This window comes from Mustela putorius, unplaced genomic scaffold (genome assembly GCF_011764305.1).
Source record: "Mustela putorius furo isolate JIRA1106 unplaced genomic scaffold, ASM1176430v1.1 tig00000430_pilon_pilon_pilon, whole genome shotgun sequence".
NCBI classification, from domain to species: Eukaryota; Metazoa; Chordata; class Mammalia; order Carnivora; family Mustelidae; genus Mustela; species Mustela putorius.
In genome coordinates this window covers 7,400,464-7,427,043 of record NW_025421377.1, presented here as the reverse complement: position 1 = coordinate 7,427,043, position 26,580 = coordinate 7,400,464, and the positions used below count along the sequence as shown (strand labels likewise).

Sequence of the window (26,580 nt, the reverse complement as noted above, 5' to 3'; positions counted from 1 at the left end):
GAATTTGGTATATAAAAGCAGAGGATTTCTGATATATATATATATATATATATATATATATATATATATATATATATATATCTCAACTATTTTTTTTTCTGGTGGTTCACATGGAAATTAGAACAACACTGCTTTTCTGAAAGCTATTTCAGGGTTCCACACATCTTGTTGTGCTTAAGCAGTGCTGTGCTGGTGAGCTGGCTCTCTGGGAGGAAAAAAAAACCCTGTTTGTGGCACCTGCTGATCTCCATGGTAAATACTGACACCATGGCTGATTGCAGGCTACCAACATGACATTACTGAGCATGGAGTTGGGAAGGGCCATGAGTAATTGGCTCTCTTGAGTTGGTGCAAGCTGGCTCTGGCACACCACTGTGTGAGCTTGAGGCTCACATAAAGGGATAATAGCTATTGGCAATCTCAACAGTTGTTGAAAATAGATGTCATCAAGTTCTAGAATTCACTGCTTCTCCCTCTCCGGCCTGCATTTTGGTCATTGTTTCTCCCACTTTTGGATGCAGCTTAGTAAATCTCACTGCTGTGGACCCCAGACTCTTTGACTTAATGAAGATTGATGTCTTCATTAGATTTCGAAAAGGAATGCTCAAACATTTTATTACCTGGTTGCTGGTGCCTAGTACTCTCTGTTCCATGGCCCATCTCCCCCACCTCCTGTGACACATTCCTGAAAAGGCTCCAGGAAAAAAAATGTTACGGCCTTGGCAGATCAGCGATTTCTGATTGTGCAATGTCCTTCCTGAGAAACCCCATTCCCCAAAGACGGTCATTCTGAAATAGGAACAAGAAATAGGGGTACAGGTTGGCTACTGAGAGGGCAGTAGAGGAGGCCAGATGGCAGTGAACGGGGTCAGCATAAATCTGGGAAATGGGATCCTTGTCTATCTTACCAATTTTAGAGGTTTAGAAAAACTAACAAAGGGTTCATTGGAAAAAAGAAAGGGATGAAATATTTGTTACTTTCCCAAATATTCTACTTCCATTTTAATTATTATTTGCCCTTTACAAAGCAACTACACAAGCATTATCTCATTTGTTCCTTACAGCAGGCTGATGAGACATAACAATATTGTTAATATAATAATATGTTACATGTAATAGAGTGTATAATATAATAAAATAAATATTAATAATGATATGATAATTTTTCCCTTACAGATGAAGACACTGAGACTCAGAGAAGATAAATAACTTGCATAGGGTCATACAGATGTTAATGACAGTGGAGGAATTTGAACTCTAGATGCCAGGCTAGAGGCATGTATGATGTATACATACATCAGACTACGTATATATATATGTGGTGATTGGAACTTTCTGTCAACTCTGATTATTTCATCACTTGCTCTAGGTAGAATCAGAATGGTAGAACATTAAGAAATCACTAAGGTTATGCTACTGTCTGAGAAGTTTCAACATGCTCCTGGGGGTCAGATGATCTCCAAGGTGTAATTTAGGGACTCCCTTATCTAGGGCTGACAGGGAAGGAGAGATTCTGCAAAAGTAAAGTGTGTAATTGTTCATATACCTAAAGCTTCCACATTTCAGATGAAGTCTAAAATTATATTGCATATCACCCTGCATTCTTAAAGGTAGAATGCCAAGCATAGCTTATTTTCTTGTCAAATTTGGGCATCATTGTAAATCTCAATGTTTTTAGACTTTAATTTATAATCCTCTAGGGTTTTATACTCCAAGGTTCCAGACTCCCATGCTTTTTGGAGTTCCTGGTTTTTGTTTTTGTTTTTGTTTTTTAACTCCTCAATTGCTGTATTTACCTTTAAGAGTTTCTACACTCTCTTCTCTCTTGCTATTTCCAATCTGTTAAGGAATGAGGCTCTAGTCCAGAGAGACTTGATCTAGTAGGAGTAGATAGGTTTTAATAAAGACATGGATAATCCTTCTAGGAGTAAACACTTTCTACTGTCTTTATTTTTAGGGGTGTGGTAAGGGCTTTTGCTGTGCTGCTCGGATTCTTTCACCAGACCAGTTCTTTTGTCACTCAGCTGCTGTGAGTGTTGGTGACCAATGGCTTAGAGCCACACCCATCACTGAAGACTTGCTCTTGGTCCTCTGGAGCTGATCCATCCAGAACTGCCTGGGAGGTTGTCCCCTGACTTCTGGGTGTGACTTGGTGACAACTACTGATGAAGTAGTATAAAGGCCCAACCCATTTGCCTCCAGGTGGGACAATTCTGTGAGGCCACCCCTGTCCCAGAACTTCCTATAGGACTGATCTGAGGCTGGACCACAGCTGAACCCATGTCCTCACTTTGCTTCTCTGCCCTGTCTTGCTTCTGTCACTTCCTTACAAATCCTTCCAGTGAGCATTTGCCTAAGATCCCTGACTCAGCCTCTGATTCCAAGGACTCTACTATAACAGGCTTCCCCTGCTCCTGCTTTTCATTTTTTTGGCTATATGCTGGAGAGGTAAGGTAATAAAAGACTTCTGTACTCTTTCCTGTCCCTTCTCTCAACCCAACACTAAGAGGACAGCCTAATCATGAAATAAAGACTGCATAATGAGAAAAAAACAACTTTCTCAGAAAGATATATTGGAAATTCCTTCAGTTCTCGCTCTTGAAAGTTTGATCTGTAAAGGAACTTGAAATTGTCCTGCTGAGGGCTCCTTATGTTAGAGGAGTCTGGCGATCTATATATGGAATCTATCTATACATAAGAATTGATAGGATCAAGAAACATCCGAGAGTATCTCCATCCTCAGACCTCTTATTCTATCCTTGTAGTCTGAAAGGCCACAATTGCAGAGGCTTTCCTTATAATTCACCAGGCTCTCATCCAGCCCTGGGTGAGAGGAAGTGGGGGAATCAGTGGGGATGGAGGACAAAGAATAAGGATTGTGAGCTCATTTTGACAAGGTGGGGCTATGGAAGCAGTGGGGAGGATGCTAAAAGAAGGAAAAAGCAAGAAATCGGAGCTTGAGGAGGTAATATATGTTTTCTTTTCTTCACAGTGCCGATGGGGGCAGGTTCTGTCTGCTTGAATTCACACGAATCACACGTAATTCAAATATTTTGATTATTTTATTACAGACTAAGTAATTCCTGCCTTTGTTCACATTTTCCCTAATAGTAACAATAACAACAACAAATATTGTTTGAACATTACTCTATGCCTGATATTGTGGTAAGAGTTTGCCTATATTAGCTCATTCAGTTCTCCCCCCAAATCTATGCTGGAGGTGTTGTTGGTACTCACTTATCATGGAAGAGGAGATTAGAGTTTAGGGATGTTACTTAACTTGCTCAGAAACACAGATGGTACCTGCCATACCTAGGTTAATCCACCTCCCTCCACAGTCAATACTTAAACCACTGTGCTACAGGACTTTTCCAACCATGGCTATTTTCTTCTTCCTCTGCCATTTTTGATGCTCTTTGTCCTCCGAGGCCCATTTCAAGTTTCCTTCATACTAAATACTATGATTGAGCACCTTCTCTCTGTATTGTGTCCTCGTCCTCCATAAAACTTGCCCACACTGTTTTCTACCTTCTTTAAACACCTTTGAGACTTTAAGGTAGAAAGTGAATCTTACTATGAATAGATTTGTATTGTTTGCTAAGTGTTTTCAGTGGGTTTATTTTGTTTATTTTTCCACAAAGATTTTAAACAATCACTGGGTCAGGATCAAGTCTTTCAGGTCCCCCTTTTTCTCAGCAACACCCAACACAGTGCTGGGAAGATGTGGTAGGAAGCCCCCGACTCTTAACCCATCCAGTGGCTGCATTTTAAGGAAAGAGAAAGGCACATGTGTGGATCTGATAAGTTCCAAGTGCTATCTGTAGAAGATGTCCCATCAAGTGACGATCAGCTATGTTTACCATTGAAGTCCATAGCAGCAAGCCAAGAAAACTGTCGCAGAGCCTGGGGACAGAAGTTCATGAAGATCACTGCTTGACAGGTCAGGGTAAAGGTCCCTTTCTTTCAAAATATGTGAAGGGGCAGGAAACGTGTGCACCAGGTGTTTTGTGTTCATGGCTGCCTGGGAAAGATAATTCTGTCTGTTCGATAAGAACATTGTGCTCTACACAGCAGGTTGTTTTTCCAGCAGCTATTTTCTGCCTGTAAAAAAGAGCATCGCTGGCTCTCAACTTCTTTCCGCAAATCCCTTGGGCTATAAACAATAACAAAAGGTATCTTATATTTATACAAAGCTGTCCTTAGAAAAGCTCAAGGACCCAAACGAAGCTTGTTTTCATATATGAGGTCTTATATAATACAATCCCCAAGGGAAAGAAGTAGAGGGTGACAATTTAGTTAGGAATGCTGTCATTCTCAGCTAACAAAAATCGAAAAGTGAGCTCTACCGTGCCACACGCAGACGGTCGTGACCCGGACAGGAAGTCCGTCTTCTCCACTTCCTGTCCCGGGTTCTGCACCCTGGGCCACACTGCCTTGTCAGAAATCTGAGAGGAGGAGACACTGGAGGAGAAAGATTGTTGAGAGAAAGCCCAGGCACACGAGAAGAGATGCTGCAGTCTCACGGTCTTCAGGGACTGCTGTCTCCCCTGCTCAAGATTCTCCAGCTCCTCCAGTGAGCGTCCTTCTTGTCCTTAGTAGAAGACAAGGACAAGTGCTATCTGTAGAAGATGCCCCATCATCTGGGGGAGAATTTCCAGCACCCTCATTAGGAGTTATAGCTGAATCACAGCACATTTTGGAGGTCTGGGTGGTTTAGGGGAGAAGAGCCATCCGAGCAAAGGGCATCCTGTAAATATTTATTGCACACTTGGATACAAAGATGAGTAAGGCATAAGCTCCACATTCAGTAAGTGCATCATCTAGCAGGGGATATAAACACAGGATGAAAGGCTCTAGGAGTGCTGGCTGAATACAATAATGGAAAGGCTGTTACTTTTTTTTTTTTTTTTAAAGATTTTATCTATTTATTTGACAGACAAAGATCACAAGCAGGCAGAGAGGCAGGCAGAGAGAGGAGGAAGCAGGCTCCCCCAGGAGCAGAGAGCCCGATGCGGGGCTCGATCCCAGGACTCTGGGATCACAACCGGAGCCAAAGGCAGAGGCTTTAGCCCGCTGAGGCACCCAGGCGCCCCAGCTGTTACTTTTGATTGTAAATTTCAGTCAGAATGCTATCAGGCTGGGAAAGAGGCATTTTGGCTGGAGTTTGAAGGATAAGCAGGAATAGTTTTCTTTTTTTAAAAAAGATTTTGTTTATTTACTTGAGAAAGAGAGGGAGGAGAGCATGAGAGGGGAGGTCAGTGGGTGAAGCAGACTCCCCATGGAGCTGGAAGCCCAATGTTGTACTCCATCCCAGGACTCCAGGGTCAATCACCTGAGTTGAAGGCAGTCACTTAACCAACTGAGCCACCCAGGCACCTTAAGCAGGAATAGTTTTAAAGGATATCTTCTTACTGAGATGGTCACTGTATTAAAATCACCTGAGGAGCTTTTAGAACATACCCCATCCTTAACTAATTAGATGAAATTCATCCAAATGTAGCCTGGACATTAGTATTGTTAAAGAGCTCCCAGGTGATTTCACTGAGCAACCAATACAGACAACCAGAGAAAAAGCATCAGCTTCAGAATTAACTCGTTCTAGCACCCAGTGACCTTGGGCAAGGTCCACTGGGGGGTGCCACAGTGTGAGTCTTCCACAACTTCACTGTTTGTTTCCTCCTACTTCTACCCACACCTGTGAGGAAACTCTGGCATGGGAGAGTCCCTCTCTGACAAACTTTCCTTGAGAGAAAAACTGTGGATCAGGAGTCAGGAAATCTGCATTCCATCCCAGCTCTGCCACTGAGGTGCTGTGTGGGTGTGCTGAGTCACATAAGGAAAGAAAACAAAACATTTAGAATTACTATTGGCAAGATATTGCACTAGGTACCCAAGGCATTTCTAGATCTCAAGTACCCCATCTGTTGAGGTTTCTAGACCAGTATTTCTAGGTCATAAAGTCTATTTAATAGACTATAACCAGAATTATTTTTTTAAAGATTTTATTTATTTATCTGACAGACAGAGATCACAAGTAGGCAGAGAGGCAGGCAGAGAGAGAGGGGGAAACAGGCTCCCCCTGAGCAGAGAGCCTGATGCAGGGCTCAATCCCAGGACTCTGGGATCATGACCCAAGCTGAAGGCAGAGGCTTCTATCCCACTGAGCCACCCAGGTGCCCCTAACCAGAATTATTTTAAAAGAAAGATATAAAACATAGTAGAAAAATGAAGTGCACCACATGGAGTAGGGAAAATATTGCGTAGTAAAATTTTATTTCAGTTATTTGTGCATGTGTTTACTGGGTCATGATGTAAAATATATTTCACGTTGTAGCTTGGAAGTTTAAAAGTTTGAGACTGCTCTCTTTAGCAGCACATATGCTAAAGCTGAAATGACACTGAGAAGATTATTGTGGCCCCTTTGCAAGGATGCCATGCAACTTCGTGAAGCAGTCCATATTTTTTTACGTTATATGATTTTAATCACATGTTTTTTCAAAAAGTTTGAGAAACGTGGGATTAGGTGCTCCTTATGGACCCCTCCCTTCTAACCTATAGCACAGGACTACTCTAACCTGCTGAGAACTCTCCTTTCTGTGACCTTCTTTTACTTAGTATCATGTAATTCTGGCTTATCATTTATTCCTTTTAAGGGGAACCAGTATGTTGTAGTGGTTAAAAGCACTCTCTTGAGTTAGCTAACTGCATGTTTGAATTTTTCTTCACTTGTTAGTTGATTGATCTAGAAAATGTACGCAACTTTTCTCCACCTTGTTTTTCATATAGGTGATAACACCCAGGACCAATATGGTTATACAATTAAATAGGAGGGTGTAGGTAAAACTCTTAACACAAATCACCTTGTTCACAGAAAGTACCCAGTGATGATATGACCTCTTGTTCTGCTCAGACTTTTTAAAAAGATTTTATTTATTTGAAAGAGAGAGTGAGAGAAGGAGAAAGCACACATAGAGAGGGTTGAGCAAAGGGAGAGGAGAATCAGATTCTCTGCTGAGTAGGGAGCTCAATGTGGGACTCAATCCCAGAACCCTGAGATCATGACCTGAGCTGAAACCAAGAGTCAGATGTTTAACCGACTGAGCCACCCAGGTGCCCCCCACCCAACCCCACAGTCAGGTTTCAAGGTACAGTATATAATTTAGTGCCTGGCTTATACAAAATCATAAATACCTTCTGCTTATCTGGAAAAACAAGGATTTCCGCTTCAAGCGAACCTAATGCTGGAGAGCAGTTGTTCTCTCTTGACATGCCACATTACCATACAGGTCTTGGGATGAGAAGCTGGGCATTCTTTGTGTCCTCTGCCTATACATTACTTCATACTTTTCCTCTCATATGGTCAGCTCAACCTGGGAAGGTAAAGCAGGAGGAGGCAGATCCTGGCTATGACTTGCTTCAAGGATCAAAACAACCATGACATTTCAGTGCCAACAAAATCAACAGGTAGATAGAACCTCACAGACTGGGCATCTATCTGAGAAGGTTTTGGAAAGAAGCCTAGGACAAAGAAATGAGAAAGAGCTGTTGGCCCAAACACTAGAAACTAGGGATAAGATTCAGGTATTATACCAGAATAAATGGCCATTATCAAGAAGTCAACCAATAAACAACTCATAGGTCCTAATTGCCTCAGAAATAGGTCAGGGACCAAGACATTGTCTTGTAAATGATTCATTTCAGAAAATGCCTACTAATCAATTACTAGGATTTCTATAAAGTAGCTTTGCCTGATTTATAGGTGGTGATCATGGGAATTGGCTCATTGATTCTAGAATGAGAGAAGCAGTGATACTGGTAACCTAATCTACTTACTCCGAGTAGCTACAGAGAAATTAGCTGCTGTTAGTGGAAGCCAGCTCATTACCAAAGAGTGAAAAGAAACCCATTCATCATGGCAGAGCCTCACACCAACCCAGTCTCCCTGGAGCATTCAGCTATGCTGAGAAGATGTTGATGGAGAAGGGGATAATGACCCATAAACAGATAGATGAAAAAAGGAGTAGGGGGTGATGAGAAGGATTGAGGGAAGCCTCATGAGCTTGCACATGGGAAAAATGGGCCTTAAAATTATAAATATGTTAAAGTACAGTATTATAAGGACTATATAAATAGTATTACAAAGAAGAGAATTGTTGAAAGTAGCCCTCATTGCTAGTATGTTTTTTTTTCTGGAAGAAAACTTGGTTTGAAATTGGTGAAAAGAAAAAAAAATGTATGTGAATAACATAGCCCCACCTAAAAATATGTTGCTAACACAATGGTTTTTCAGGAAAGAAAAGGCAAGGATGCCTAGAAATAGCTGCGTCTAATCAGCCCCCATCCCAAGCAATCAAATGAAGTCCAGGAAATTCCATATGTAACCAGAAGAATAGACATCCTGGAGCATTTTGCCACAGTTCAGATTAGCGGAAACAGACCCCCATCAGCCCTAGGAACAAAAAAGAACTAAAGGTGAAGAAACCACTGCAGGTCCCTGTGCCTCCCTTCTGGGAAGGTGGTGGCCTCGAGGTGAGAAGGATGGGACTGGGGCTGTTACTGGGGCCACACCAACAGCCCTTTGCTCTGAGACTGCCCCTTCGAGAGCAACACAGAGTGCTCTGTTTCTCCTGGGAAAATAATAAAAACAACAGTGGGTAGGGCTCAGCTTATCCTCCTGATTTATTCTAACCATCTTTAAAAAATGTTTGTTAACACAGCCATGGTTTATGATGAACACTTTTTGGGTCTTGTTTAAGAAATCCTTCTCTACCTAAAGGCTGTAAGGGTCACTCTGCTGTAGTTTTTTTTTCTAAAAGATCCCAAGTTTTCCCATTCACAATGAATTCCTCTTCTCTATGGAAATGAAAGTCACAAATTTCACTTCATTGAAATTAACAACTTCTGCTTACTGAAAATATCATGAAGAGAATAAAAAGATCAGCCATGAACTCTGAGAAAAATCTTGATACTACATCTGACAAAGCAATAGGTCCCAGAATATATAAAGGATGTCTGCAACTTGTCAAAAAAATGTTTAGAAAACATGTTGTAATTCCCAAAAATAAACATGATATAATTCACAAAAATAAATAAAGAACTAAAAAATTCTCAACTTTGAGGCAACTGAGTGGCATCCAACTCTTGGTTTCGGCTCAGGTCATGATCTCAGGGTCCTGGGATCGAACTCCACATTGGGCTATTTGCTCAACACAGAGTCTGCTTGAGATTCTCTCTCTCCCACTGCCCCTCCTGTTCTCATGGTGTCTTTCTCTCTCCCACTCACTAAATAAATAAATAATCTTTAAAAAAATTTAAAAATTCTTAGGGTTCCTGGTTGGTTCAGTCAGTTAAGTGTCAGCCTTTGGTTCAGGTCATGATCCCAGGATTCTGGGATCCAGCCCCATGTCAGTCTCCCTCTCCCTCTGATGCTTCCCCTGCTTGTGCTCTCTCACTCTCTCTGCCAAATAAATACATAAAATCTTTTTAAAAATACATAAAATTAAAGGATTCTCAACTTTGTTAATAATCAGGGAAATACAAATTAAAATCATAATGAGATATCATTTTATATCCACTAGATGGACAAAAAATTCTGAAGTGTGATAATACTAAATGTTGGTGAGGATGTGGAAAAACAGAACCTTATATACTACAGTTGGGACTATAAAAGAGCACAAGTTCTTTGGAAAATAACTTGGCATATCTAGCACAGGTAAAGGTTACATTTCTGTGGTCCAACAATTTTATTCTTGGGTACATACCCTAGAGAAACCCTTGCACATGTGCATTAGGAGATATGTATAAGACCATGGTGAAAGCACTATCCATACTTTCTCAGAGCTGAGCAAATATTGTTTGGGGAGAAAGACATTGTGGTCAATTATTTTTAAAAAGCAAGGGTATGATAAACACAAAAATCAGGAAAGTGGTTGAATATTTGAGGAGAAGGCAGGAGGATGGGAATGGGAGAGGAAGACATGGCTAATTTCAATTATATTTTTAATATTGGGATCTTCTGTTGGCCAAAGGGGCTTACATGTTTTTCACATATTCCATTGTAGGCACAGAATGTTATATAATAAATTGCCTTTAATTTGTTTAAAAAAGGAGTGGGGGGTGGAGAGAGAACAAAGAACAAAAATTTCTAACAGCTCAATGCCAAGAAAAGTGAGATCTTGGTAATAGCAGTCTCACTAAAATGTGGGGGTATGAGAGGGAAGGGTCCCATGAGAAGTGATGGATTGCTCTCCGTGGAGGGTCTGCATAATATGTGTGCCCCTGGAGGCCCTCCCAGAGCATGGGCAGCTGTCCTTGTGAATAGGGCCTGTGCCCAGGCTCACATCCCATTACTCAGGTTGGCAAGTATGCTGAGTGAGCAAGTGGTGATCAGTATGGGAAAGACATGCCACTCAGCACATGAATGTTGTATGTGGTAGATTTATTTTAGATAAGTTTATATGCAGAAAACTGAGGGCTGTTCTGGGGTAAGGCCTTTGATCCACTTTTGGGGATACTCTACTTTTTACCCTGATTGTATAAATTTGACATTGAATTAACTATTTTTTCAATAGTTACCATTTTGAATGTTATTCTAAAGACTCAATACTTGGGTCTTGGTGTTGTTGGACTTTGTAACCCCAAAACTACTCATAGCTACAACCCTCTTTCTGTTGCTATTTGTATTTTTAATATATTTGGGTTTTACCCACTTTCTTAAAAGGATTATAGTCAACCAGATGACAGGATTTTCTAAAGCTCTGTTTTGTTCATCCTTAATGTCAAGACTTGGCAAAATAAGTGCTTGATAGGCTTTTTACTTTGAAAAAATTATAAATTCAAAGGAAATTGAAAAAGTAGTACAGAGAAGTCCTGTGTATTTTTCACTCATTTTCCCCCAATGATTATACCTTACATAACTATGGAATAATGTCAAAAGAGGAAACTGACATTGCTGAAATGTGTGTGTGTGTGTGGTTCTATGCCATTTTATCATATGTATAGATTCATGTAACCACCAACCAAAGTTGAGATGCAGAACTGTTCCATTATCACAAAGATCTCCTTTTATAGTCATACCCAGCCCTTTCCCCTCCATTCCTAACCCCTGGCAGTGGCTAATCTGCTTTTTATTTTTATAATTTTGTCATTTTTTTTAGAATGTTATATAAATGGAATCATTTGGAATATGATCTTTTTAAAAAATATTTTATTTATTTATTTGATAGAGAGAGGGAGATATACAGTGAGAGAGGGAACACAAGCAGGGGGAGTGGAAGAAGGAGAAGCAGGCTTCCCGCTGAGCAGGGCGCCCTATGCGGGGCTTGATCTTAGGACTCTGGGATCATGACCTGAGCTAAGGCAGATGCTTAACCATCTGAACCACCCAGGCGCCCCAGTATATGACCTTTTGAGACTGACTTTTTTCACTCAGCCAAATGCCACTTTCCCATACTGATCGCTTAGCCAAGTGCCACTGAGTTAGGTCATGTTTTTAAATCTAATTTGCCAGCTTCTGTCTTTTAATTGGTATATTCAAACCACTTACATTTAATGTAATAATTGATATGTGAGGGCTTAAATATGTTTTTAATTTATTTTTTTGTTTTTATTTTATTTTTTCTTTTCTTTTCTTTCTTCTGTTCCGATTGTAATTGTTCTATCTCTAAGCACTAATTCTTTCCTCTGTCCTCTCTAGTCTGTCATTGAGCCCATTCAGTGAGTTTTAAAATTTGGATTATTTTTCCAGTTCTTAAATTCCTATTTGATTTTTCTTTATATATTTTTTATTTTTTTACTGAGTTTTTTTTCTATTTTCAATTTGTTTCAAGTATATTTGTAATTGTTTGTTGAAGCATTTTTGTGATAACTGCTTTAAAATCTTTGTCATCGGGTGTCTGGGTGGCTTAGGTCATGATCCCAGGGTCCTGGAATTGAGCCCTGCACCAAGCTTGCTGCTCAGGGAGAAGCCTGCTTCTCCCTCTCCCACTCCCCTTCTGTTTCCTCTCTCATTGTGTCTCTCTCTGTCAAATAAATAAATAAAATATTTAAAAATAAATAAATAAAATCTTTGTCAGATAATGTCAACATTTATGTCATTTCTGTGTTGGCATCTACTGATTGTATTTTCTCATTCAAGTTGAGATTTTTCCTAGATTTTTCCTCCCCTGGTTTTTAGCATACTAAAAATTGTATCTTGGATATTTTGAATATTATATTATTGGAGTCAATCTTATTTGACTCTTCTGTTTTAATAGATTCTCTTTGATACAGTGCTGATAGAGAGGATAGTGGGCACTGTCTTACTCCTATCTGATGGAGAGAAGTTGAGGTTTTCCTCTTGGCCTCTGTGGACACTGAGAGGCATGGTATCTCATTATGGCTGGGTGGGTAGGAGATCAGACTCCTTACCAGGCCTCCACTGATACAAGTTGGCTGGGAGGGAAAGGAGCACTTGATACTGCTCCTATTTGGCCTTTGATAATGGTGGTGGGGCCACATTTTTTCTCCAAGGTGTTTACCTAGAGTACAGTAGTTACTGTCTAAAAGTTTACTGTCTTGCTAGGTTGTTCCTTTCCTGGTCCTTTGTAGAGAGAATAGACTTTGAGAGGACATTCTTTGTCTCTGTCCAGTGGCACTTCCTGATTGTCTGCTGCTCTAGCATCTAGTCTGAGATAAAGAGGAAAAATAAAACCCAGGGCATTCACCTCTGTGCCATTCTTTGGGTCATGAGGTCATTAGACAGTCTGCCTTCTCTCTGAAGCTCAAGTCTTCTTATATTCCTTTTATATATAATGTGGTTTCAACTCTATTTAGTGGGAGTAATGGGGGAACTGTGTCTATTCCATTTTGTCCTGGAACCAGAAACAGTACATAGGTTTTAATTGAATGGATTGGTGAATCTCTACCCTTCTTCTCTATTTCCCAACGTTCACAGAATGGAAAAAGAGCATACAGTACATTCTAGAATACATACTACCTTGGAAGAAACAGAGGGTCATCTTTATAGACATGAGAAATTGATAGAACATATCTTTTTCTATCCAGAGTTAAAAGAGCCACATCTTATTTTTCGTTTCTTTGAACTATCCCACTACAAAAAAAAAAAAAAAAAAAAAAAAAAAGTATCACAGAAGTTGGATATATGTTAAGTCCTATCTCATTATAATTCCTGATGCCCTATATGTAGTTGACATACTACACAAAAAGTGCAGATACTTGTTCTAGTCACTGGGTATACAGCAGTAAGCATAATTTAGTATTTTAGTATTTGGCAATAATGTTATGTGGCCTGATCTTCTTTTATCATAATGGATACTCAGTGGTTTTTTTTCAATCCAGAAACTTCTTTCTTTAGTACTAAGAGACTTTCTTGTTTTATATATTTCATAATTTCTTTCCTTCTATTTTCTCTGTTTGCTCTTTTGGAACTTCTATTTGTAGGATATTAGACCTATGCTTTTGATTCTCTGATATTTCCTATCTTTTTGATTATCTTTGGTTTTCTAATCTTTTCTTATCTTCTCTTTCATATTTTACACCTGGATGTCTTCTGAAAATTTTTCTCAATTTTATTTTCAGACATTTTATTAATTTTTATTTCTGCTATCTTACCTGAGGTCTATTTCCTATCTTATACTATCTTTTTCTGGTCCTGGTATCAAGTTACAATAGTCTTATAAACTTTGGGAGGACATTCTTTGTCTGTGTCCCTTGAAACTTCCTGGTTGTCAGCTTCTCCAGCATCCAGTGTAAGATGAAGAGGAAAAATAAAACTCAGAGCATTCACCACTGTGCCATTCTTTGGGTCATGAGGTCATTAGACCTTCTCGAAAGTCCTAGTCTTCTTATATTTCTTTCATGTATAATGTTAGTGGTTTTAACTCTATTTAGTGGTAGTAATAGGGGGAAGTATGTCTACTGCATATAGACACTCCATGTGTAGTATTTCTTTCCTTCCTTCCCCCCTTCCTTTTTGCTCTCTAAGTTTGTGCAAGATGGACATTATCTGTTCTTTGAATGTTTGTTGAATGCTCAACTAAAATGTTAGGACTGACTTTGACTTTGTGGAGAGATTTTAAATTATTTATTTTATTTCTTTAATAAATGTAGGATTAGTTAGGTTATCTATATCTTCTAGAGTTGCTTTTGTTTTTGTGTTTTTCCTTTAAATTTGTTCATGTTATCTATGTTTTCAAATTTAGTTGTTACTAATACTCACTATTATCCCATCAATCTATTCTGCAATAGTAATGATGTTCACTTAATTATTTCAAAAATTGTTAATTCATTCCTTCTCTTTTTTCTTCTCTTTTCAATTTAGTCAGAATTTTGTTGATTTATTACTGTTTAGAAGGAGACAAATTTTACTTTGATAATATTCTGGTTTTTAAAATTTCATTAACTTAAGCTTGTATATTTACTACTGCTTTCTACTTTAATTATTTTCTGTTTTTCTATTACTTCATTCCTAGGTTACATACTTAGCTTGCTAACATTTCGGACTTTTTTTTTTTTTGAGCAAAACATTTAAGTTTCCAAATTTCCCTCTGAGTATTGCTGTGGCTGCATCACACATGTTTTACTATCTTTCCATTTTAGGTATTTAAATTTTTTCCTTTTAATTTCTTCTTTGATTAAAGTTATTTAGAAGTATGTTTTTAAAATTTCAAAACAAAAAAGATTTGATTATATTTTTGTTATTAGCTTCCTACATAATTATATACTAGTCAGATAACTTGTTTTGTATAAATTCTGATTTTTTGAAATTTGTTGAGACTTATTTTGTGGTCTTACACATAACCAACTTTCATATGTATTCTATGTATGATTGAAAATAATGTTAATGACCAAAATTTATATATATTGTTCTATACATGTCCATTAGATCAAGCCTGTCAATTATATTGCTCAAGTTCATATTTTTTTTTCTAAAGATTTTATTTACTTATTTGACAGAGAGAAATTACAAGTACACTGAGAGGCAGGCAGAGAGAGAGAGAAGGAAGCAGGCTCCCTGCTGAGCAGAGAGCCCGATGCGGGACTCGATCCCAGGACCCTGAGATCATGACCCGAGCCGAAGGCAGCGGCTTAACCAATGAGCCACCCAGGCGCCCCTCAAGTTCATATTTTTACTTGTTCTTTTGTCTCTCTGGTCTCCCATTTACTAAGAAAGATATATTAAAAATTCTCACTATGGTGTTAAGTGTGTTAATTTTATAGTTCCTATACCTTGTTAACAAGTTTAATTTTTAAAAAAATTATGTAGTAACTCTATATGTTTTGTGATTTAAAATTTATTTTATCTAATGTCAACTTAACTTTTATTTGGTATTTGCATGATAATATCTGTTCATCCTTTTGCTCTGAACCTTTTTTGTGTCCTTTTATTTGGGTCTCTTGTAAATAACATATAGGTGGATTTGTTACTTTATCAGTCTGATGGTCTTTGACTTTTAACTAAAGAGTTTATGTGTTTACTGGTGTATTTGAATTTGTTTTGCCATTTATGTTGTGTTTTCTTTTTATCTTTTTACATGCCTTTTTCTCTTTTTTAATTACTTTATTTTGGATTAAGTTTGGTTTTTCCCTCATTTAATTTTCCCCTCAACTAATTGGAAATTATATCTCCATTTTTATTTTTAAATGATTCCCTATAAATTATAGAATGCATTTTAATTTAGCAAGTCTAAAGTGAATTCATTCATTTATTCTTTTCTCAAGTGATATAAACAACTTAAAATGCTTGAATTTTGATTGTCCTTTCCCCACTTATGAGTATTTGCTATAATTATCCAATACTTTAGTTCTTCTAGTCATTAACCTCTCAAATTACAATGTTGTTTTAGATTCACCCACTGATTTAACATTTTCTCTGCTCATGATATCTTCCTGTATCTCAGAATTCCCTGGGGCTCATTCATCTTTCTTGATTACATCTTCTAGAAATTCTTTTTGAGAGGGTCTGAATAGATGGCAGAGGAGTAACAGACTGAGATGACATTGGGTCACAGGAGTTCAGCTAGATAGTTATCAAACCATTCCAAACACCTACAAACTCAACAGGAGATCAAAGAGAAGAGCAGCAATTCTAGAAACAGAAAATTGACCACTTTCTGAAAGGTAGAATGTGAAGAGAAGTGAATCCAAAGCAACCAGGAAGATAGACCATGAGGGGAGGGGCCAGCTCCCAGCAAGTGGTGGAACAATGGAGCACAACATCTGAACTTTTAAAAGTCTGCTCACTGAGGACATTGCTCCAGAGGCTAAGTGGGAGTGGAGCCCTCATGGGGACAGTGTGGTCTCAGGTCCCATGGAGTCACAGAGGATCAGGGGTGTCTGAGTGTCACAGAGCTTGCAGGTATTAAAGAGGGGAAGCCAGCTACAGAGATGGAGCCAAGGAGTGAGCTCTCAGCTCAGAGTTACCTTAAACTGTGATCCATGGCACAGTCATGCCACTGATCTTTGAGCTGGGACCCCGTAACTATATGATACTCTCAATAGATGCTGGAAAAACATTTGACAAAGTACAGCATCCTTTCTTGATCAAAACTCTTCAAAGTAAGGGATAGAGGGTACATATCTCAATATCATCAAAGCCATCGATGAAAAACCCACAGCGAACATCATTCTCAATGGGGAAAAACTGAGTGCTTTTCCACTAGGGTCAGGAACATGGCAGGGATGTCCATTATCACCCTGCTATGCAACATAGTACTAGAAGTCCTAGCCTCGGCAATCAGACAACAAAGAACAATAAAAGGCATCCGAATCAGCAAAGAAGTCCAACTCTCACTCTTTGCGGATGATAGGATACTTTATGTGGAAAACCCAAAAGACTCCACTCCAAAACTGCTAGACCTCATACAGGAATTCAGTAAAGTGTCAGGATATAAAAATCAATGCATCACTAGCCATCAGGGAGATTCAGATTAAAACTACATTGAGATACCACCTTATACCAGTTAGAATGGCCAAAATTAGCAAGACAGGAAACAACCTGTGTTGGAGAAGATGTGGAGAAAGGGGAACCCTCTTACACTGTTGGTGGGAATGCAAGTTGGTGCAGCCACTTTGGAAAACAGTGTGGAGATTCCTCAAGAAATTAAAAATAGAGCTTCCCTATGGCCCTGCCATTGCACTACTGGGGATTTACCCCAAAGATACAGATGTAGTGAAAAGAAGGGCCATCTGTACCCCAATGTTTATAGCAGCAATGGCTACGGTTGCCAAACTGTGGAAAGAACCAAGATGCCCTTCAACGGATGATGGATAAGGAAAATGTGGTCCATATACACTATGGAGTATTATGCCTCCATCAGAAAGGATGGATACCCAACTTTTGTAGCAACATGGACGGGACTGGAAGAGATTATGCTGAGTGAAATAGGTCAAGCAGAGAGAGGTCAATTGTCATATGGTTTCACTTATTTGTGGAGCATAACAAATAGCATGGAGGACAAGGGGAGATGGAGAGGAGAAGGAAGTTGAGGGAAATTGGAAGGGGAGGTGAACCATGAGAGGCTATGGACTCTGAAAAACAACCTGAGGGGTTTGAAGGGGCAGGGGGAGGGAGGTTGGGGGAACCAGGTGGTGGGTATTAGAGAGGGCACAGATTGCATGGAGCACTGGGTGTGGTGCAAAAATAATTAATACTGTTATGCTGAAAAAATAAAAAATTAAAAAATTTTTAAAAGTCAATGCACAGAAATCAGTTGCATTTCTCTATACCAACAACAAGACAGAAGAAAGAGAAATTAATGAGTCAATCCCATTTGTAATTGCACCCAAAAACACAAGATACCTAGGAATAAACCTAACCAAAAAGGCAAAGAATCTGTACTCAGAAAATTGTAAAGTACTCATGAAAGAAATTGAGGAAGACACAAAGAAATAGAAAACTGGTCCGTGCTCCTGGATTGGAAGAACAATGTTGTGAAAATGTCTATGCTATCTAAAGCAATCTACACGTTTAATGCAATCCCTATCAAAATACCATCAATTTTTTTCAAAGAAATAGAACAAATAATCCTGAAATTTATATGGAACCAGAAAAGACCTCAAATAGCCAGAGGAATGTTGAAAAAAAAAAAAGCCATCACAGCTTTAATGATGCTGATGGCAGCATCACAATTCCAGACTTTAAGTTCTATTACAAATTGTCATCATCAAGACAGTACGGCACTGACAAAAAACAGACACATAGATCAATGGGACAGAATAGAGAGCCCATAAACAGACACTCAATATCAACTACTCTTTGACAAAGCAGGAAAGAATGTCCAGTGGAAAAAAGATAATCTCTTCAACAAATGGTATTGGGAATATTGGACAGCCACATGCAGAAGAATGAAACTGGACCATTTCCTTACACCACACACAAAAATAGACTCAAAATGGATGAAAGAACTCAATGTGAGAAAGAAATCCATCAAAATCCTTGAGGAGAACACAGGCAGCAACCTCTTTGCCCTCAGCCACATTACTTCTTCCTAGAAACAGTGCCAAAGACCAGGGAAGCAAGGGCAAAAATGAATTATTGGGACTTTATCAAGATCAGAAGCTTTTGCACAGCAAAGGAAACACTCAACAAAACCAAAAGACAACTGACAGAAGGGGAGAAGATATTTGCAAACAACATATCAGATAAAGGGCTAGTATCCAAAATCTATAAAGAACTTATCAAAGTCAACACCCAAAGAACAAATAATCCAATCAAGAAATGGGCAGAGGACACAAAGAGACATATCTACAAAGACATCCAGATGGCCAACAGACACATGAAAAAGTGCTCCACCTCACTCGGCATCAGGGAACTACAAATCCAAACCACAATGAGATACCATCTCATACCAGTCAGAATGGCTAGAATTAACAAGTTAGGAAATGACAGATGCTGGCGAGGATGTGGAGAAAGGGGAACCCTCCTACACTGTTGGTAGGAATGTAAGCTGGTGCAGCCACTCTGGAAAACAACATGGAGATTCCTCGAAAGGTTGAAAATAGAGCTACCCTACAACCCAGCAACCTCACTACTGGGTATTTACCTCAAAGATAAAAATGTAGTGATCCAAAGGGGCATGTGCACCTGAATGTTTACAGCAGCAATGTCCACAATAGCCAAACTATGGAAAGAACCTAGATTTCCACCAACAGATGGATGATATATGTTAATGAATGGATAAAGAAGACGTGGTATATTACCTTCTAACCTGAACTTTTTGATACATACACCTGTGTTTTCCTTTTGCATTTCTATTTTTTAAATTTCTTTTTTTTTAATTTTAGTTTAGTTTAGTTTATTCTTTTTTTAAATTTTTATTTTCTAATATTCATATAGAGTTAAACTTCAAGGTAATCCCCTTTCCCCAATCAATGCCACCCCTATAGGTAAACCAATTCCTAATCCCCCCTTATCTTAGGAAAGTTGAGTCCTTTAACAAAGATATCAAGATATATCCAGGAAGAATCAAAACAACTTTCCTCACCCACACTGAGAATTTACAACCACTCTCCCATCTTTTTCTTCCACCAGTATTTCTGTGTTTTTGTATTTGTCCTGATAGTATATAAATCTTACACTCGGGGTTCTTTTTGATGAGGTTCTTCCTTTATTTGCATATATAAATATGCAAATATATATATACATAGTTTTTTCTTTTGTCATATATTTTTATCAGTCTTTTTGTTTGTCTGTGTCTGTTTGTATACTTCATAAATCTTACCTTGGGGCCCATTTGGGCTGAACCTTCTCTTTTATCTCACCTTTCGTTCCTGTCTCTCTCCCTCTCTCTTTTTTTCTTTTCCTTTTCTTTTTCCTCTCAATTGGGTGGGGAACCCTGATTGCTCAGAAGCATTCCAGGGTGCACCTTGACTGCACCACAGTCGATACACCCAGCTACACCCGTTCAGCCATCTCTCACCAAAATGACTAGGAGGAGGAATGCCCAACAGAAGAAAAATACAGAGGATGGACCTTCTGCAACAGAGCTAATGGCTATCAACATAGACAATATGTCGGAAAGAGAATTCAGGCTAACAATTATCCAAGCAATAGCTAGGTTGGAGAAAGCCATGGGTGACCAGAAGGAATTGATTAGGGCCGAACTGAAAACGACCAGAGATCATGTTTTCAATATTAGGGAAGAGCTGAAAGCTACCAGGGATGAGCTTACAATGCTCTCAATGAGTTCCAATCTAATCTAAATTCTCTCAATGCTAGAGTAACTGAGACAGAAGATAGAATTAATGATCTGGAGGACAAACAGATAGAGAGAAAGGATCAGGGGGAAGCCTGGAACAAACAGCTTAGAAGCCACGAAAACAGAATCAGAGAAATAAATGATTCCATGAAACTTTCCAATGTCAGAATTATTGGAATCCCTGAAGGGGAGGAGAAAGAAAGAAGTCTAGAAGATATAGTGGAACAAGTTCTTCATGAAAATTTTCTGAATCTCGTGAATGGAACCAGTGTTCATGTACTAGAGGCCGAAAGGTTTCCCCCCAAGTTTACAGATTCTTGAAAGTCCTCGAGACACCTAATAGTAAGAATGAAGAATTATAATTGTAGGCAGAACCTCTTGAAAGCAGCTAGGACAAAGAAGATCGTTACGTACAGAGGAAAGCCCATCAGAATAACATCAGACCTGTCCACAGAGACCTGGCAAGCCAGAAAGGGCTGGCAAGATATATTCAGGGCACTGAATGAGAAGAACATGCAGCCAAGAATACTTTATCCAGCAAGACTGACATTCAAAATGGATGGAGAGATAGTTTCCCAAACCAGCAAGGCTTAAAAGACTATGCAACCATCAAGCCGATACTGCAGGAAATATTAAGGGGGCTTCTTTAAAGGAGGAAAAAGCCCAAGAATAGCATTGAACAGAAATATAGAGACAATCTACAGAAAGAAAGACTTCAAAGGTAACATGATGTCAATAAAAACATATCTATCAATAATCACCCTCAATGTGAATGGCCTAAATGCGCTCATAAAACAGCACAGGGTTGCAGACTGGATAAAACGACAGGACCCATCCATAAGTTGTCTACAAGAGACCCATTTTGAACCTAAAGATACACCCAGACTGAATGTGAAGGGATAGAGAAGCATCTTTCATGCCAATGGGCCTCAAAAGAAGGCTGGGGTAGAGATTCTCATATCAGACAAATTACATTTTAAACTAAAGACTAGTCAGAAATACAGAAGGACACTACATCATTCTTAAAGGGACTATCCACCAAGATGATCTAACAGTTGTAAATATCTATGCCCCCAATATGGGAGCAGCCAATTACATAAGAAAACTGTTAATCAAGATAAAGAGTCATATTGATATGAATACACTAATCGTTGGAGATCTTAACACTCCTCTCTCAGAAATAGATCATTGAAGCAGAAAATCAATAAAGAAACAAGAGCATTGAATGACACATTGGACCAGATGGACCTCATAGATATATACAGAACATTCCACCCTAAAACAACAGAATACTCATTCTTCTCGAGTTCACATGGGACCTTCTCAAGAATAGACCACATACTGGGTCACAAATCAGGACTCAACCGATACCAAAAGACTGAGATTACATATATATATATATATATATATATATATATATATATATATATATATATACCGATACCAAAAGACTGAGATTACATATATATATATATATATATATATATATATATATATATATACACACACACAATGGAATACTATGCAACTATCAAAAGAAATGAAATCTTGTCATTTGCAATGATGTGGATGGAACTAGAAGGTATTATGCTGAGCGAAATAAGTCAATCAGAGAAAGAGAATTATCATATGGTCTCCTTGACATGAAGAATTTGAGAGGCAAAGTGGGAGGTGTGGGGGATAGGGAAGGAAAAAATGAAACAAGATGGGATCAGGAGGGAGAAAAACCGTAAGAGACTCTTACTCTCACAAAACAAACTAAGGGTTGCCAGGGAGAGGGGGTAGGGATAGGGTGGTTGGGTTATGGACGTTGGGGAGGGTATGTGTTATGGTGAGTTCTGTAAAGTGTATAAGCCTGATGGTTCAAAGACCTGTTCCCCTGGGTCTAATAATACATTATATGTTAATAAAAAAAGTTATTTATTTTTATGAAAAAAAGAGAAAGAAATTAGAGCTAAAGAAGAAAGGTTTAATTTTGTTTAAGATGTGAAAACAAGCAAGTCATTGTTTTAGCTTGAGTGTGAAATGAGAAATGGAAAACGTTTTATTAAATAATTATTTTAAGAATAATTATATTTCTTTAAGAAGATAATTGAGTAGGATATCTAATCACTGGGCTATATGTCCACTCGAGGTAAAAGAGTTCTCACTTTGAGATGAACAAATGAGGATACAGGGAAAGCAAGAGAGAGACTGAGAAATTGACTAATTGGTTAATTGAGGATAGGGGGTGAGAAGGAAGAAAGGAGGGAGAGGGAGAGTGTGCAAGTGAGAGTTGCTGTTCTGAAAGCAGCAATATGTGAAATGATGTCTATAAAAGAACTTATAGAGCAGCCACTGCAAATTAAATAAATGATGTTTAGTTATAAAAAAAAAAGAGTCTGAGTATTTTGTATTTTTTTAGTTTCTGAATATTGCCTTAAGTTTATTTTTGTTCTTGATAGACAATTTCTATGGTCATAGCATACTTTTTTTTAAAAGATTGGTTGATTGATTGATTGATTTCACAGAGAGACACAGCGAGAGAGGGAACACAAGCAGGGGAAGTGGGAGAGGGAGAGGCAGGTTTCTCTTGAGCCCCAGTGCAGGGCTTCATCCCAAGACCCTGGGATCATGACCTGAGTTGAAGGCAGACACTTAACGACTGAACACCTAGGTGCCCCTATGGTCATATCATTCTTGATGGTTATTTCCTTTCTGCTTAAGAAAATTCCATTATATTCAGATTTTTCATTGTGGCTATTTGGAAATCAGATGTCAATCTAACTTACTTATTTGCCTTTGCCAGTAATCTTTTTTTCCTAGCTGCTTTTAAGGTTCTCTTTTTTTCCCTCCCTCCCTCCCCTCCCCTCCCCTCCCCTTCCTTTCTCTTCTCAATTCTCCTCTCCTCTTCTCTTCCCTTTCCTTCCCTTCCCTTTTCTCTCCTCCCTCCCTCCTTTCCTCCCTCCCCTCCTCTCCTTTTCCTTCCTTCCTTCCTTCCTTCCTTCCTTCCTTCCTTCTATATCCTTCCTTCCATCTTTTGATGTTCTGTAGTATCTTTACAATGAATCTATCTGTCTTGTATTTCTTTTTATTTATTCTGCTGGAGATTCAATGGGTTTCTTAAATCTGAGGATTTCTGTCTTTTGTAAATTCATAATAATTCTTTGTAAACATCTCTTTGAATATTGCTTCTTCGTTTTCTCTATTACTTCTTTCTTGTATTCTAATTTAATGTGTTAGATATCTTAATTATAGTCTCCATGTCTTCTTTCTCAAATATATGTGTTCATTTTTATTTTTTTCCTTTAAAGTTTAATAGCTTAAAACATGCAGATCTCTGGTAGTTTTATAACTACCAGTATATTAAAAATATTTTTGTTAAGAGCATTTAAATCACAAAACCAGCATAGGTTACTGCAAATCCAGTTAAAATCTTGCTCAATGAAACTAACAACAGCAATAGCTCTCATCCTAAATATATTCAGTGCACACATCTTGAACTGTCTTAGCATCTGCAGTGTTAAGTTCAGATTTTCTTCTTTTTCTTTACCCTTGCATTGCAGTCAGCTTCAAGCTCAGGGGATGGGAATTCTTCTATTATAATATAACATTATCATTATAATTTGAACTTGAACCATAGAGTTGCAACAACATGTTTGTTTTTAGAGGAATTTTGGCTTATGCAACTTTATTTTCAGTGATATGAATCCATAATCACATTTATTTTTTAGGAATAATATGTAACATGTCTGCAATTATGGCTGATTCACAACTCATATAGCTTCCCTACAATTCTATATCTGTGTAGGAAATATGGAAAGACTAGAAGCTAGGACAGAGGTTGCCATGACAAATGAACTTAGTTGTTTTGCTAGATAAATTTATTCCTCCTCTGGAATGGCAATTTTAGTTGTCAATCAGTGTGTTTACACTCCTGAAAGAGATTGTATATGGATGTGCCTAACCAACAGTTTCAACAGCTCTTGCGAGGTGTGTCAAAGCCACCTTGTCATTCTTCATTCAGTTCTTATTTCCTGTGAATTTTCATGGAGGCAGAGTTGGTATTTCTTCTTTGGGTGTGGACAAAAGTCACAAAAATGAAACCTTGATAACTCAAGTTATTCATCATAGAAAATTCTTGGGGACTCTTCTTGGCCCCTTATGTGATTACATAGTTCACTAAGTCCTTATGATTTTTAGGGTTGATGTTTTCCATTGGTCCCCAAATCACCCATCGAAGAGCAGTATTTTGATAAGTTGTGACATGTAGATAATAAAAAACAACTTCTTGGCTTTGACTCTGTTTCTCCCAATGTACTGTTTTTCATTATATCATCAAGAATTTCTAAAGCTGTTGGAAAATCTTTAAAGAGTTCTTTGGCAAATATATGGTCTACTTTCTGGAGGTATAGGCATTGAAATGAGCGCCTACGCTTTCATTTTTAAGATCCAGATCTAATTTGGGTCTCTTCTTGATGCCCTTGAAATCCATATGTTCCAGAGAATAAAATGTTCCATTATATTCTTTCTTTTTTAAAAAAAGATTTTATTTATTTATTTGACAGATGGAGATCACAAGTAGGCAGAGAGGCAGGCAAAGAGAGAGAATGAAGCAGGATCCCTGCTGAGCAGCAAGCCCAGTGTGTGGGGCTTGATCCAGGAACCTGGGATCATGACCCAAGCCGAAGGCAGGGGCTTTAACCCACTGAGCCACCCAGATGCCTGTCCATTATTTTTCTTATTTTCACTTTAAGCTTCTAAGATTAACCAATCAAAGCCCTACTGTGTAATTTGAGAACCCAGAGTCTTCAGAGGCCCAAGTCCATTTTCAAACATGTTATTCAATCCATTAGGAATATCCAGAACAACTTATGTAGTGGCTTACATATTTCATTGACACCTCTGATCAAGAGCCTCTCAGAGAAACCCCAGAGTATCCATAACAGCGTGACTACAATGGCTACTGCTATCATCTCCTTCACGTGTCTTAACTTTCATTTAAATTTTTTTCAATTTCTTTTCCCTTCTTCTGCATATTGAATAACTCTTCAGTTCTTCCTTCCAGTTCATTAATTCTCTCTTTCATTGTATCTAATGCTATATCCATCTACTGTGTTTTTAGTTCATTTATTATGTGTTTTTTTTTTTTTTTCACCTGGAAGTTCTATTTGGTTCTTTTTACAAATCTACCTGATCACACTTCATAGTTCCTATACCTTATTATACCTCAAATATTCTTTTTGTAAAAATAATTATATCAAACCTAACCACTTTATATTTCCTAATTGATAATTCCAATATCAGCCATTTTTGTAACTATAATCCTGTTGTTATTTCTACTCATTCTCATTCAAATGTCTTGTTTCCTCTTGTGTTTTGTATTTTTATATTTTAGTGAGTTTATAATTACCTGAGGAAATACTTGAGGCCTTTGCTTAAGGTATGTATATTTACCTAGGAAGGCATTAGTAATCTTGAGTCACTTTAAATTAAATTCTAAGGGGGCATGTGGGTGGCTCAGTCCTTAAGCAACTATCTTTGGCTCAGGTCATGATCCTGGAGTTCTGGGATTGAGCCCTGCATCAGGCTCTGTGCTCACAGAGAAGCCTGCTTCTCTCTCTCCCACTCTCCCTGCTTGTGTTCCCTCTCTTGCTGTGTCTCTGTCAAATAAATAAATAAGATCTTTAAAAAAAATAAATTCTAAGGTTAGGTATTTGGGGATCACATATGGAGTGTAAATTCTAGATTCTGGCTCTAAACCTTATGAGAACTACTTGTGAATAGGAATTTTAGACTCTACTCAGAGTCAAGATTGAGATAAAATATTTATTTACTATGTTCTTTTGTGGGCTAGATTTTCTTCTTTTGGTTTACCCTTGCATTAAAGATGTCAACTTCTGGGTCCTGGCCTATTTAGGGATTTGTGTGTGTGTTCATCCTGTTCAGGTCCTAGGCATTGTATCTTTATCCCTCCTTGATTTCCATTAAAATGAAGACTCTAGGCCACCAGGAATAAGCAAATGTTTTCAGGGTCCCATTACTTTAGGGTGGTTACCTTTGAAAATTTGTATTTTCTTGTATTTTTAGACTCTAATGATTTCCATTATTTTTCTGACAACTCATTTAAGCATTTTAACATCTTTTATCCAGCATTTTTAGGTGTCATAAGCCAGGAAGTTCTTCATGATATTTATTCTTTAATTTGTGGGAAGTGGAAGTTTGGGAGTATTCTTACATACTCTAATTTACAAGGTTTCTATTGTAAAGTAAGCTGAATTGAGGAATTGACATAGTTCTTCTCCTGCCCAGTAAAAAAAAAAAAAAAAAAAGTCATCTGAACACTCAAAATTCCTGAGCTTTTGGAGCCACATTATAATTTTGCCTCATTATAGCATGGTTG

At 38.2% G+C, this 26,580-nt stretch overlaps 1 non-coding gene and 1 pseudogene across 1 annotated transcript; one reads left to right on the top strand and one right to left on the bottom strand.

Moving 5' to 3' along the window:
* The first annotated feature begins 6,357 nt into the window (after positions 1 to 6,357).
* Positions 6,358 to 6,464, top strand: LOC123392082. The gene has a single exon (XR_006606744.1). It is a non-coding gene; the product is annotated as a U6 spliceosomal RNA (small nuclear RNA).
* Positions 6,465 to 23,777: 17,313 nt separating this feature from the next.
* Positions 23,778 to 25,385, bottom strand: LOC101679958 (annotated as a pseudogene).
* Positions 25,386 to 26,580: the final 1,195 nt, after the last annotated feature.